Here is a 14,191-nt window from a genome sequence, read left to right as displayed (position 1 = left end):
ACCACAAGATGTCGTCACACCTACAGGGCCGTTTTAACAGCATTATAGGCCCCGGGCAAAGCAGTCCATGTCCTGGCCCCGCCCCTCCCTGAACACCCTGGCTCAGAGCCAGCAGCTGAAAAATAAACAATATTCAAATACTGTTTTATTTTTCAGATGTTGCCTCTGAGCCACTGGTCTGTGCATAGATTAGCACAGGGCCCCTATGCTCGTGGGGCCAGGGGGCAACTGCCCAGCGTGCCCATGCGTTAAGACAGCACTGCACACCTACCTCCACCATGCCCTCAGTGGCTTTCAGGTGTTAATTTGCGTTTCACTGGCCTATATTTAAGCACCTCTTGCAAATCTCAGAGGAGACAAGACAGATAATCCTGTGGGGCTCCCCTCTCTCTTGCTTCATGAACTTGACAAGAAATACAAATGCATCTTTTGCAATCTGTGTTCCCTAAAGTAGTCCTGGCCCCTTGATATGCCTCCTACAAACATTGTTGTCCAGAGATTTTTATTTTTGATTTGTGAATTTAAAGACGTATAAAAATACCTCATGTGTATGTTGAAAACGAGTTCTGACTGTCACGCATTTGACGATCTTCAGTAAAAAGAGTTCAAGAGATCAGTCCCGCTAAGTGACCTTCCACCAACGCCATATTCTGTGCGTGGACACATTAGACCGTTTCACTTGATCAGAATATTTTGGATCATGCATAGGTAGAGAAAGATCCGTGTGAATTTGGTTGGGAAGATATTGATGGGGTGCTAAAACCTATTACATTTCTAATGCCTCTAACCACAGAACCTGCTGATATGTTCTTCTCAAATGTTAAATATTCTGTAAATGTACCACAAGTGATTTCCAAAACAAATGAATAACGTGAACTATGAAAATAAAAGGATTAAAAACCATTATTACTTGTTCCATTTCAATATATGTCTCTACTTTCTCTATTATAGCTGTTATTTTGGAAAATGGTGAAAGGGTTGCTCTGAGGACTTACTTTCTGTCTCTATAAGACTACTTGACCCCCAAAACCTATGTTTTGACATCAAAATGAAGGATATAGGTCTCATGGTTCCTGAAATATTACATCATCACTGCAACAAATCCGCCATTTTTAAAAATGTTGTCCAGAAAAATTTGGACCGGATCAGAAATGTCTACCCAATCTAATTTACTTCTCTCTTGATCCAAAAAGACAAATCAAGAACAAAAATCTCTTGCCAACAATTTTTTTAGGGAGGAAAATCAGTGGGCTGGGGTTAAAGAGTTTATAACAAAACTGGGCAATGATTTCAAACTCCCAGCTCTTCCCAGAGTAATTCTCAGTTTAAGTAGGCATAAATTACCTGTTTTACTTGTTTCTCAACACTCAGGCCCTCATTAGGATGTTGGTCGGAAAGCTTTCCGACTGACATCCTTGGTGTGAATTCTGACCGCCGTACTCGGATTATGGCATTCGGAATTCAAACCGGTTGGTCATTCATGAAGCCCGTTGGCTAGTCGGAAATCCACCATAATCTCGTGTGGATGGTGTTTCCGCAGTCAGGATTATGATGTTGGTTTCCGATAGGCTTTCCATGTCGGGCTTTCCAACATGGAAAGCCTGTTGGAAAGCAACTTTGGGCACCCCTAACAGGGCCCTTTTCTCCCTGCGGCCCTAGGTTCCGTCCCCCTGTAAATCCTTGCACGATGTGGCAGGCACCTTCAGGTGCCTGCCACATGGTGCAGGGATTTTCACAAATTCTCATTTCTCTTTGGGAGCTTGTGCTGCAGGCGATTTCCGCTAACCGCACAAGCTCCAATAGAGAAATAGGAGTTTGCAACCTCACTATATGCGGTCACATTGTAATACGGTGTTCGGAACTGCCGACCTATGGTCGATCGTTTGCCACTCTACAACTGTGTCGGGTTGACGGGAGTCCACCAGACCTCGCAATGAGGGCCTAAGTGTTGCTTGATTTTAAACACTATCAAAATAAGCATTGAAAGAACTGGAGACACCGGCAAACAGAGCAGTTTGCCCAAGACCACCTAATTTGTTCAAGGAAAAATAAGAACTAGATCTCATATCATGCAGTCACGGTCATCAATTTAGTTACTAAACCTGACTAATTCCTAAGAAAGCCAACTACCAAAAGCTTACATAAAAAGTCTCTAGCACAGTAGTGCCCCAACACTGTGGCTCAGACTTACACTTTGTGCCAGGTTTCCGTTACTTTCGTGATGCAGAAATGACACAAAGTGCTATGTTGGGATTTACTCTCCAACGCAAATCACGATTCATGCTGGATAGTTTCCAAAGGAATGCAAAGTTGTTTTCTGCACTGCTTTGCATTACTTTGCATCAAGGGCATTTGCACCACAATTCAAAACCTCCTCGGGGACGGTGCAACAAAGGGAAATGTTTTAATTTCTCCTCCTGTATACTACTTTGCATGCATGCAGAAAAGCACAGCACACATACAAAGCAGGAAAAGTGTTAAAGGATAGTTTTATTGTACTGGAAGATTGCCTTACAGTACAAAAACAATTCTTTACAGAACACACACATCTTGCACTTGCTGCAAAGGTGTGTGCATTGGCACATGGCAGCCAAAGTGTGCCAGAGCAAGGAGAGAGGAAAACAGTGCTACATCTTAGTAGATGTGGCACTCTTCTGCTCTCTGCCTTTCAATCAATGCAGCGCAACAACTTTAGTTTGTTCATGAACAATATAAGATGTGCCATCAGTTATGGATCGCGGATTGTATTTGTTGGACTTGGCCTATCTGCAGGGTCATCCCCAGACTTTTTGCTGCCTCCTTCTATTTCATCTGAATTTGTTTATGTTGACCTTAGGACTCTGTTCTCTTTACCACTGCTAACCAGTGGAAAAGTGCTTGTGCTCTCTCCTTAAAACATGTTAGGTTGGCTTATACCCAACTGGCATATTTAATGTACTTGTAAGTCCCTAATAAAGTGGCACAACCTGCACCCAGTGCCTGTAAATTAAATTATACTAGTGGGCCTGCAGCACTGATTGTACTACCAACTTAAGTAGCACTTTAAACATGTCTCAGGTCTTTTTGTTTCCTTAGATCAGGTAATCAGTAGAGCAGTCATCTGACTCTTGGGGAATAGATTCTATACCTGCGGGCCTGCAAAGGTCAGGAAATAAGGGCTGTCTTTCTTTTAGTAGGAGTCTTTGATTTTTGTTTTTTGTCCTCATTTCACCAGTATTGCAAAGCCGTGCCTTAGAATACGAACTGTACCACCCTCAGGCCACTCGCAATTTAACATCTAGCCCTGCTGGTCCAGTCCTACCTGTTTACTGGCTACTGGTTTCATGCAGGCGTAATCATTGTACATCGGCTTAGGTCCTTTTTGTTCCATTCCAGTTCAAATAGTCTTCCCAAATCACACTGCAAGAACCCCCTTTGAATCCTGTATCCATTTTACATATAGTGCTAAGTGCCTGAAGCCAATTACAGCCCTGGGGAGGGAGGGAATCTAATCATCTCTTACAAATCTCTCTCCTAGCTAAAAGCATCATATAGAAGAGAAGATCTCTCCTGTTTGCAGAGAGGGACTGGCTGGGAACATCCTCCAATCCCATCAGTACCAGTGTTGGGCTCATTGTTATATTTGACTGAAAGATGTCGGTAACTAGACATAATATCGAAAAAAAAATATCGAGTAGCAAGAATATCGAGTTTTTAATATCGAATGGACAGAATATCGACTTGCAAAAATATAGTGGTGAAGAATATCGAAAAACAGGTAAGAAATATCGATTGCAATAATATAGAAGTAAGTAATATCGACAGTCATAATATAGTTGTTAAAAATATCGAATTTTTTATAGTGATTTAAGTGTTAGTATATGTGTTAAAAGTATGTATTAATATTGGAATGTATGTTAGAATATTTTTAAATTATTGAATTTTATGTTTTTTTATTTTTTTGTAATTTAATTCCGTAGCGGGTTGTGGGTTTATAGGGGAGTAGGGTGGGAAGTAATTTAATTATAGTACATTAAATAATAATTTATAGGAATTATTAATTATTTTTAATTTAATTTTGCGTTTTACTTCTGTAGCGGGTTGTGGGTTTATAGGGGAATAGGGTGGGAAGTAATTTAATTATAGATTATTAAATAATAATTTATAGGAATTATTAATTATTTTTAATTTAATTTTGCGTTTTACTTCTGTAACGGGTTGTGGGTTTATAGGGGAATAGGGTGGGAAGTAATTTAATTGTTATTAGTTAATTATTAATTGGTATTGCAAATTAATTGGTTGTTGATTAATTATTAATTGGTAAATAATTAGTATTAATTGGTAATTAATTTGTATTAATTGTTTAATTGATAATTATGTTAATTGTATTCATTTAATATTTGTAGCGGGCAGTGTGTTTATAGGGGAATATGGTGGCAAGTAATATAATTGTAAATAAATAATTATTTAATTTATTTGTGTATATTGTTAATTAATATATCTTTAATTTAATTTTGCATTTTACTTCTGTAGCGGGTTGTGGGTTTATAGGGGAATAGGGTGGGAAGTAATTTAATTGTTATTAGTTAATTATTAATTGGTATTGCAAATTAATTGGTTGTTGATTAATTATTAATTTGTAAATAATTAGTATTAATTGGTAATTAATTAGTATTAATAGGTAAATTGATAATTATGTTAATTGTATTCAATTAATATTTGTAGCGGGTATTGTGTTTATACGGGAATATGGTGGGAAGTAATATAATTGGAAAAAAATAATTATTTAAATAATTTGTGTATATCCTTAATTAATATATTATAAATTAATTATTAATTGGTATTATTTGCATTTATTAATGTTTGTTATTGAAAAACAATTGTTTGTTAATTAATTATTAATTGTTAATTAATTAAACAAAAATGTATTGGTATTTATAAATAATCAATTCTTTTGTGATTGGTAATTAATTGTAATACTTGTTTTTGTATTAATAATTCATTAATTTAAAAATAAAAATACATTTATTATTTTCTCTACTATTGCACTTACTTGAGTGGGAATAGTAATTTTTACCCCTACGCTATCCAATGCTTTCCCTATTATTGCACTCTCTGGAGTGTGAATAGTAATTTTTACCCTCCCGCTATCCAACGCTTTCCCTACTGTTGCACTCACTGGAGTGGGAATAGTAATTTTTACCCTCCCGCTATCCAACGCTTTCCCTACTGTTGCACTCTCTGGAGTGGGAATAGTAATTTTTACCCCTACGCTATCCAACGCTTTCCCTACTGTTGCACTCACTGGAGTGGGAATAGTAAATGTTACCCTCCCGCTATCCAACGTTTTCCCTACTGTTGCACTCTCTGGAGTGGGAATAGTAATTTTTACCCCTACGCTATCCAACGCTTTCCCTACTGTTGCACTCACTGGAGTGGGAATAGTAAATGTTACCCTCCCGCTATCCAACGCTTTCCCTACTGTTGCACTCTCTGGAGTGGGAATAGTAATTTTTACCCCTACGCTATCCAGTGTTTTCCCTATTATTGCACTCTCTGGAGTGGGAATAGTAATTTTTAGCCTCCCGCTATCCAACGCTTTCCCTACTGTTGCACTCTCTGGAGTGGGAATAGTCATTTTTATCCCTACGCTATCCAACGCTTTCCCTACTGTTGCACTCACTGGAGTGGGAATAGTAAATGTTACCCTTCCGCTATCCAACGCTTTCCCTACTGTTGCACTCTCTGGAGTGGGAATAGTAATTTTTACCCCTACGCTATCCAACGCTTTCCCTACTGTTGCACTCACTGGAGTGGGAATAGTAAATGTTACCCTCCCGCTATCCAATGCTTTCCCTACTGTTGCACTCTCTGGAGTGGGAATAGTAATTTTTACCCCTACGCTATCCAATGTTTTCCCTATTATTGCACTCTCTTGAGTGGGAATAGTCTTTTTTACCCTCCCGCTATCCAACGCTTTCCCTACTGTTGCATTCTCTGGAGTGGGAATAGTAATTTTTACCCTCCCGCTATCCAACGCTTAAAACAACTCAAGGAACTATAAAATACGGTTTACTGTCTTTTAATGAGAGGAGAATATGGGCACATCAGGAAAATGGAAAAAAAGGTGAGAGGGAAACAGAAATAGAGAGGCAAGATTGGATGAACATACTTCTCAATAGTTTTTATTTTTTTTATATTAAATTGGGTTTAAGAAACATTTTTCAAACAAAACATGGGGTCATTAATATAAACAGTTCACTGTAGATGTGTCCTAAAATATCATTCAAGTGGGTTGCATAAGCCCCATGTTATTGGACTAATATGACACCAAGAGCTGCTGAAAAGTAGAGATAGGACCATCAAAGACCTATCGCAGCATGCAAGTTTCAAGTGCTTGATCACAAGCGCCCCTTGTTGCAATCAGGAGAGAAGCTTAGTAGAAATCAGGGGTGTGGGGATCAGATTTCCCACCAAGCACTGAAATATACTCAGCAAAAGAGGATAGCACCACGAGTTATGGAAGTGCTGGGGATGGGCAATATTATAGGGCAGTGATACCCAAAATACGGCCCGGGGGCCACATGCGACCCTCCTGTCCTTTATATGTGGCCCCCTGGTCAACAGCAGCACTGAGCTGCTGTTCTATAGACTCAGCACTAACAATAATAAGCATTTGCAATGCAATAGGTCTCGCATTAGGAAAGTTGGAGCTTTTTGTATTGTAAATTGACTAATTTTTTATTTATGTGTTGGTATTGAAAATATTGAAATTACTAGCTTTCTCATGTACAATGTCAATAGTTTTAACTGTTTAACTGTTTAAGCTGTGTGCTGAAAGGCAAAGAGAACACGGGCATGAAAGTGAAAGCGAGGATGAAAATGGAATGAGTAGCCCGGTACTCTTAATGCTCAGTGTGCTCCCGCGCACAACTTGTGCCGATATCTCTCCCAGTATCAATGATCTGCCTCCAGGTACCTGACTTTTCCAGACAGAGCACCATTCCTCCTAATTCGCTACTGTTTGGAGAGTTCAAGCAAAACCCTCGCCTCATGTTTGGATTCCAAACAAGTGAAATACCTCCTGACCTTGGTATTATGACCTGACCTGAAAGCTGCCCTCACTTCTACCACAATCCCCTACAGAAACATGGGACTTGTACCCATTAGAACTACGCAGATGGGACTAAAACCCACTACAGATTGCATAGATGGGACTAAAACCCACTACAAAACAATGGGACTTGTACCATAAGATCTGCATAGATGGGAAAACAACCCACTACAGACTGCGTAGATGGGACTAACACCCACTGCAAACTATGCAAAAGAGAAAAACACCCATCACAAACTGTGAAAATGGGACTGACACCCATTACAAAAGTGAAGATGACATTAAAGAAGAGCTGTAAATGAAGTAAACTACCTCTCATCAACCTCATATTAACTATAAGCCAAGAATGTGTGACACAAAAAAAAACCATAATATGTGGGCCTAAAATATAACATGCATAAAACAAAGTTGCATGGACACATTGTGAGAACAAAATAGGAAGGTGCAGAACATCCTTCAGTTGAAAAAGACAAAAGAGGAAAGTAGTGACATGCTGAACACCGGAGAAAACACTCTCACACCAACTTTAGGCTACAATAGACAGACAAAAGTAAAACATAAAATATCACTCTAATGCTATGTTGTGAATGTCGCCACTTAGTTTGAAAACTAATGCATTTAGAGACCGAATAGTATTGACAGAATAGTGACTAGAATTATTATGAGAGAAAACTCATTAAAAACGACAGGCAGTCAATTGATAATGGTGTGCCTGTCACCGCTGTACTGTGCCACACACTGCCTCACATGAATGATACTGAGGTGTCTGATATGCACAGTACATGCACTGTCAGGCAGTGGCACACTCGTGTTACTGTGACGTCTAATATCCAGAGTAAAACGAGTGTCAGGCACTGGTACATTACCACAAGAGTTCCATTTCTCCAAAATGAAGGGCGGGGCAGAAGCGCACCTGGATCTACCAAGGCGGGTTGGCAGAAAGAAATTGAAGACAATTTGGAGAACAAAAAATACTCTGTGGCCTGCAGAAGGAAATACAAGAATGATTGAAGATTACAGGGTAATCCGTGGCCGTGAGCGTGTGCAAAGCCTCCAATTCCTCACCGTGTACAGCCAAACAGTTTGAGTGCTGTAGCCAAACACAAAATGGCGGCACCCCCAGGACGCTCGCCGGGTGGCTCAATGCACGTTGAGGCCAGCAAATGTCCCACGGCAGCGAGCAGCTGCGTAAAAGAATCAACGTCACAAAAGATTCCTCAGCTGCTCTGTGCGACAAAGCTCCAGGTAAGGGTGCGCGGGCTCTGAACGACTCGTGCCATCACTTTGACTATACACCAAAACTTGATGTAGAGTCCTTTTTAAAAACACGCGTAGTTACGTTTCAAGAAACGTCGCCAAGAAATTGTAGTAAGGAGGGCCGTAGCCAGGATGTAGTTTTAAGTAGATTTATTGAGTTCAGTTACAGGTAGATGAGTTGTGGAGATGCAGCCCCACCAGGAGCAGTCTACCTGCTGCTCAGCCCATACTCCAACTGTCACACTCAAGCATCCGGGGACCCCAACATTCCATTCATGTCCATCACACCAACATTTCATGCATCACATTCACACTGGCTGAGCAGCTAGGGAGTAAGTAACAAGATAAAATACAACACAGGTTACAACATATTCATTTCTAAATTCCTAATAATTTCAGTGAATTTCCCTTTGGAGCTACACCCCCTTGGAATGTTTAGACTGTGGGGCAGAAGTGAGCCTGAGCACTCACAGCACAATAACCGCACTAGCACATCTGGCCCACCCACTAACAAAACACAATGAAAGAGCAGCTCAAGAAACTGTTTTTGTATTATTTATTAAATATAGATTTGCAGTGGATTCACATGCCAGACAGGACCTCCAGAAATTGACTTTTAGCTTTTATTAGGAGGGGTGCGACACCCAACAAACCCTCTCTGAAGCTACGCCACTGGATCAATTAATTATGTCACCCGATTAAATCAGACTGCCTATTTTTGGTTAATAACATGCAGATTTTGGTGCTTATCACACCACAGATCATGTCCTGGTAAATATCAGTTATTTTTCCCCTGCAAAACATTGACAGATTTTACCCGTTGAAATTTAAGGGAAGGTGCAAACTTTATTGCTCCCTGTAATTATCATTTTGCAGTAAACATCTTAGTTACTGTTTATAACTGTGATCCCTGCGTAAACCGGTGTTAGTGTCTGGGTCATGATTTAAAGGGCCATTTGTAATCAGGCCGTCAAGTCACAATTTCACAATATGCATTTACATCAGCATTTGGAACTGGGTGACCTACACTGAGCAGGAGGCACTGTTTCATTGGACAATAAATGGTGGCAGGGCACTGGAGTGCCACCCCGAGCACTGTATAGTGTATGCTTGCAAGTAGCTCTGTCGCATCATTTCATTCTGAAGGTTTCCTCCTTTATAAATATACTAGTCCATGGTCTATAAGTTGGTAAAAGTGCACATATGTTTAATTACCGAAATAAGTATGTCGCTAGACATATTTGGCATTTATTTGCAAGAAAAGTGTTAATTTAGCACTTGAACGTTGGAGGCAGGTTCCCAAAGTCATTAAAGCCAAAGAAGTCATATAAGCAGCACCCCTCAGAACTGGTGGCATGGACAGGCCTGTAATACCAGACCAAGGTACCCACTGTCAAGAGGAAACACTGAGAAATGTGCGCAGGGTCACAGTCCCTTACACTCTGTCCGATCTGAAGACCCCTCAGCCTCATGGTTCCTCATCAGTTGGATGGTTCCCTGCTGCTCTGACCATCAGCAGAGGTCTCCTTAGGTGGAAGCGGTGAGAGGTGTTTCAGTTTGATGTAAAACATGATAATTATACAAACAGGACTTCAAAGATGAAAAATACATTAAAAAGATGAATCGGGTGCAGACATGAGCCACTAAAGGATTTACAGCTGACAAATGAAAATACAGGGACAGCTTTTACATCAACAAATTCAAATACAACTGAGGCAAATTATGTTTACATGATATGGCAAATAGCATCAATGTTCTTTTAAGAGGTCGAGTCTGATCTCGCTCGGAAGGGCTCCGAACGCGATGCGGCGGGAAAAAGGTACGAGTCGGACGCGTGTTTCACGACCGACTCTGACACCTGTACGAGTGAGCAAGTACGATGCGAGTGTACGCGTGTGTTCCGACCAAACCGTTTCTGGATCCGAGCCGCTCCAACTGACTCGTACTGACACGATTCGCACCGCGCAATGGAAACGTTTCACGACCGAGCGAGTACAATATACGCGTCGGACAGCTGGATCGAGCTGAAGTTTCCGGTTTGCAAAACGTCCGGGAAGCTGCCTTTGGAGGACCCCCCATCACACGCAGCCTTACGACTCAGACACAGGGGGAGACCCAAGGGTCTCCCCAGCACAGGCATGTACAGTGCAGATGGCACCGACGCGTACCCACTGTACAGTCACTGAGAGCCCATGTACGAGTCGTACGACCGGCTCCCATTGACTTCTATGGGAGCCCAACCGAACCGAGTCCGGCAGCATGTGGCCGCATCGTATTCGCTCGGTCGGACTGCAGGGGTCCGGCTCGGTCGGAAAACCCTCCGGATCTGGCTCGGTTGGAGAGCTTTCCGACCCCTTAGTGAACACAAAATCATTCTATCACAAATCCCCATGTGTGATTGTTAATAGAAGGTATGAGTGGGGAGAAGTGCTTCATATTTTAATATGTGGACAAACAATGTCACTATCCCTCCATGTTTCATTCCGTAGAGATGTCCAAAGCAAGCACGTGAGGCTGAGCCCAAGGGCTATGTCTCTTCAGCGTGAAGAAGGGGGCAGTGAGAGCAAGGAGGTGAAGAGACAACACACTTTGCGGTGATGAGATTTCGTCTTGAGACTGGTAAAGGCCAAAGGAGGAAGTAAGGGAAAGACAGCCTCAGGGAAGGTGAAAGACACAGTCAAATGGGTGAGGTGAAGTTGTGTGAAAGACAAGACTGTGTCCCATAAAGTGTTGTGGTTTACAGTGCTTGCTTGTGGTAAAGAAAGGCTTGACACAGTAATATCAGACTGCCAAATATCACAGACTAGTCGAGTGAGGTTTTATTTGAAAGTGAACTCTGTGCCCCAACACATGCCACGCCCAGTGCTTGAAATGTAAAAATAGAAGTACAAGTCCCCTATAGCAGAGCACCTGCTTGTCTCGGAGAAGTGACGGTACCCTCCAATTAAATGTGTGCACTTCTGCTGAGAAGTGCAGGCACTCTCCCTTTCAAATTAGCAAAGTCCAGGTACTCAGTACCGGGCAGTACGAGCCCATTAAGGCACCGGCTGCGACCCAATACATTATTCAGACCACAGACAGACACAGGTAATGCAGACACATGTTATTTATATGATGTTTGTGTCCCAAGCAGGAAGTGGGACATTGATGTGAAGGAAAGAAAGGGCTGATGTGTTTGCAAATTAAAAAGAGTAGGGAAGGAATATAGATTGAATTGTAGAATATCAGTACATATTGAGTTTTGAGCAGACACATTTAAAAACTTCATCCCACTATGCATTTTTCGGAAGGGACAAGTTAAATACCCATTTTACTGGCACTGGTAACTTTATTAGCACAAGACCACCTCTCACCTGCCATCTATCAGCAGTGCCTATCATGAGCCCCCATGTATTGCTGCTGTGACTCCCTACAGCCTCCCGGGCCATTTGGTTCAACTTCTCAGCAGGCACCTGCTGGTGAAAGCGGGTCTGTGCTACTCTGTGAGCACAAACATCCCACGACGACTGAACACGGTATTTATAGTAAAAGGCCAGCAGTGCAAGCTTGGAGAACATGAGCCCAAAGAGTGAAGCGTGGATTGGCCTAGAACCAGTATATGCCATAAAACATTAATATGCACCTTGGTTAATAGGACTGTTGCTGAGTGAGACAAAAACAGGAGAGGCGATGCTTGTTTTAACTGGAAGGCCGTGGGACAGGTCGGTAAAATAAGGGAAGATAAGAAATGAAAAACTGCAATATACAGTGTTATGCAAACGAAGGACTGAGAGTAATCAATTAAGAAAAATGCAAGGAGTAAATAAAAGACCACACCGTTTTGTGTCATGAGAAGGGAGAAGCAGGAGGAGGTTGAAAAATCTGAGTGTTAGTGGGATAAAGAAATAAGAAGGAAAACTAAGTCTAACTATGGAGTAGTTTTTTTTATTTTCATTGCAACGCATGCAGCATCTAAAGTTGCTTCCCGGCCTGTATAAGAGGGAGAAAGAACCTGTGTGGGTGCACAAACACGGTGCCCGGTGCCATGCTGAACCTTTGCACCATGGTGCAGTGCTGTGTGTGTGCTGATTAGCTAAAGATTTGCATAGAACATATCCCTCCAGCACAAAATCCTATGCCTGGACACAATTTTGAAGATTCCACACATTCTATGTGCACTGAACATTGCAACACATAAAAAATATGTTAAATGTTCTGGAAATATGAAAATTTCTACTTGATAATAATAAGGCTTTTGTTTTACACAAAGCCAGATCTTTCTAGATAGGGCTTTGCTTCAAAAACCATGGGTGCCTGCGCTGACCCACCCAATGTATGTGTAACAAATGCCCCCTTGACACCAAACAGCACTAAACAGTTCAAAGCACTATTTGTGCTGTGAAAACAGCACCCTTCAGTGCAAAATACCTTCTGCTCTGGAATGTAAATACTGTTGCGAGAGTCAGCTGTGCTGTGCTTTACTTTGCATAACTTTGCGTGACTTTTTGTGACTTTTACCCATGCTCATACCCCTAGTAAATGTGGCCCTAAGTGTAAGTGAGGGATAAAATCAAATTTTAGTGGGGAGGAAGGAGTGCTGAAGATAGCAGGTGGGAGGGTAAAAAGAAACCTGATGCTTGTGGGCAAAGAGGGGAGAAAGACAATGAAGAGAGGGAAAGAAAGAGCGCAAGGACTTCATAACAGCAGTTAATGAGACATTGGTAGGGAGATATACGCACTGGTTTATTTGTGGGATTTTGGGTCAAACAGTGTTTAGAAAACCTTATTGTGAGCTGAATTCTTATGAAACAACACCCTCTTAAATATCCCATTTACTAAAAATGCTAAACCCATAAACAAGCGTGTCTTTCACCTTAAACATCTCCGCAGTGATGTGTTCAGTTCTTGCAGATCCCGCGCATTGACTGCACACGTGCAGCTCGGCTTTCACCCCTAGTGCATGGAGTCTGCAGCTGACGATGAACACTGTGACGTAGTTCAACCGACCGTTTAAAACTATCAAGAAAGGAGAAGCTAAGACTGTTCATTTTGAAACCGGGGAGCCAGGTTCGAGTCCTGGCGTCGACTCAACTTCCTGTGATTCTGGGCAAATTACTTAATCTCACCATATTAAGAAATGACTGCGACCTTGTGTAATATACCTGGAGCCCATGTAAAGCAGCTCAAATGCCCTTGGGCAGAGTTTGTGCTATTTAAAAACTGCAGAGAAAAAAAACGCATTAACCGCTTCTGTGCCCATGACGAGATAGTCTCGTCATGGAGCACGGTTGCGCTGTGCCCATGACGAGACTATCTCGTCATGAACCCCGCCCGCTAATGTAACGCCCGGCACAGGAGGGGGAATGGGCAGGGCACACAAGGGGTTAAGAGTGGCACATGACTGCAAAACGGAGGTCATTCAAACCTCCTCGAAGACAGGGCCTCGCAGAGTCACTATATCCTGATGTGTTTTGAAATGCAGCCCCTCTTCATACTGATTGCTATGTTAAAAAGTATTAAACAACGCAAACCTTCAAACTGGCAGTGTGAAGCTCTGTTACACTGTCACAAGAGACCTGCACTTGTTCAAGTTACACCACAAGATGTCGTCACACCTACAGGGCCGTTTTAACAGCATTATAGGCCCCGGGCAAAGCAGTCCATGTCCTGGCCCCGCCCCTCCCTGAACACCCTGGCTCAGAGCCAGCAGCTGAAAAATAAACAATATTCAAATACTGTTTTATTTTTCAGATGTTGCCTCTGAGCCACTGGTCTGTGCATAGATTAGCACAGGGCCCCTATGCTCGTGGGGCCAGGGGGCAACTGCCCAGCGTGCCCATGCGTTAAGACAGCACTGCACAC

This window comes from Triturus cristatus, chromosome 10 (assembly GCF_964204655.1).
Source record: "Triturus cristatus chromosome 10, aTriCri1.1, whole genome shotgun sequence".
Taxonomy (NCBI): domain Eukaryota; kingdom Metazoa; phylum Chordata; class Amphibia; order Caudata; family Salamandridae; genus Triturus; species Triturus cristatus.
The sequence above is the reverse complement of the archived record's forward strand: the minus strand, read 5'-3'. Positions refer to the sequence as shown.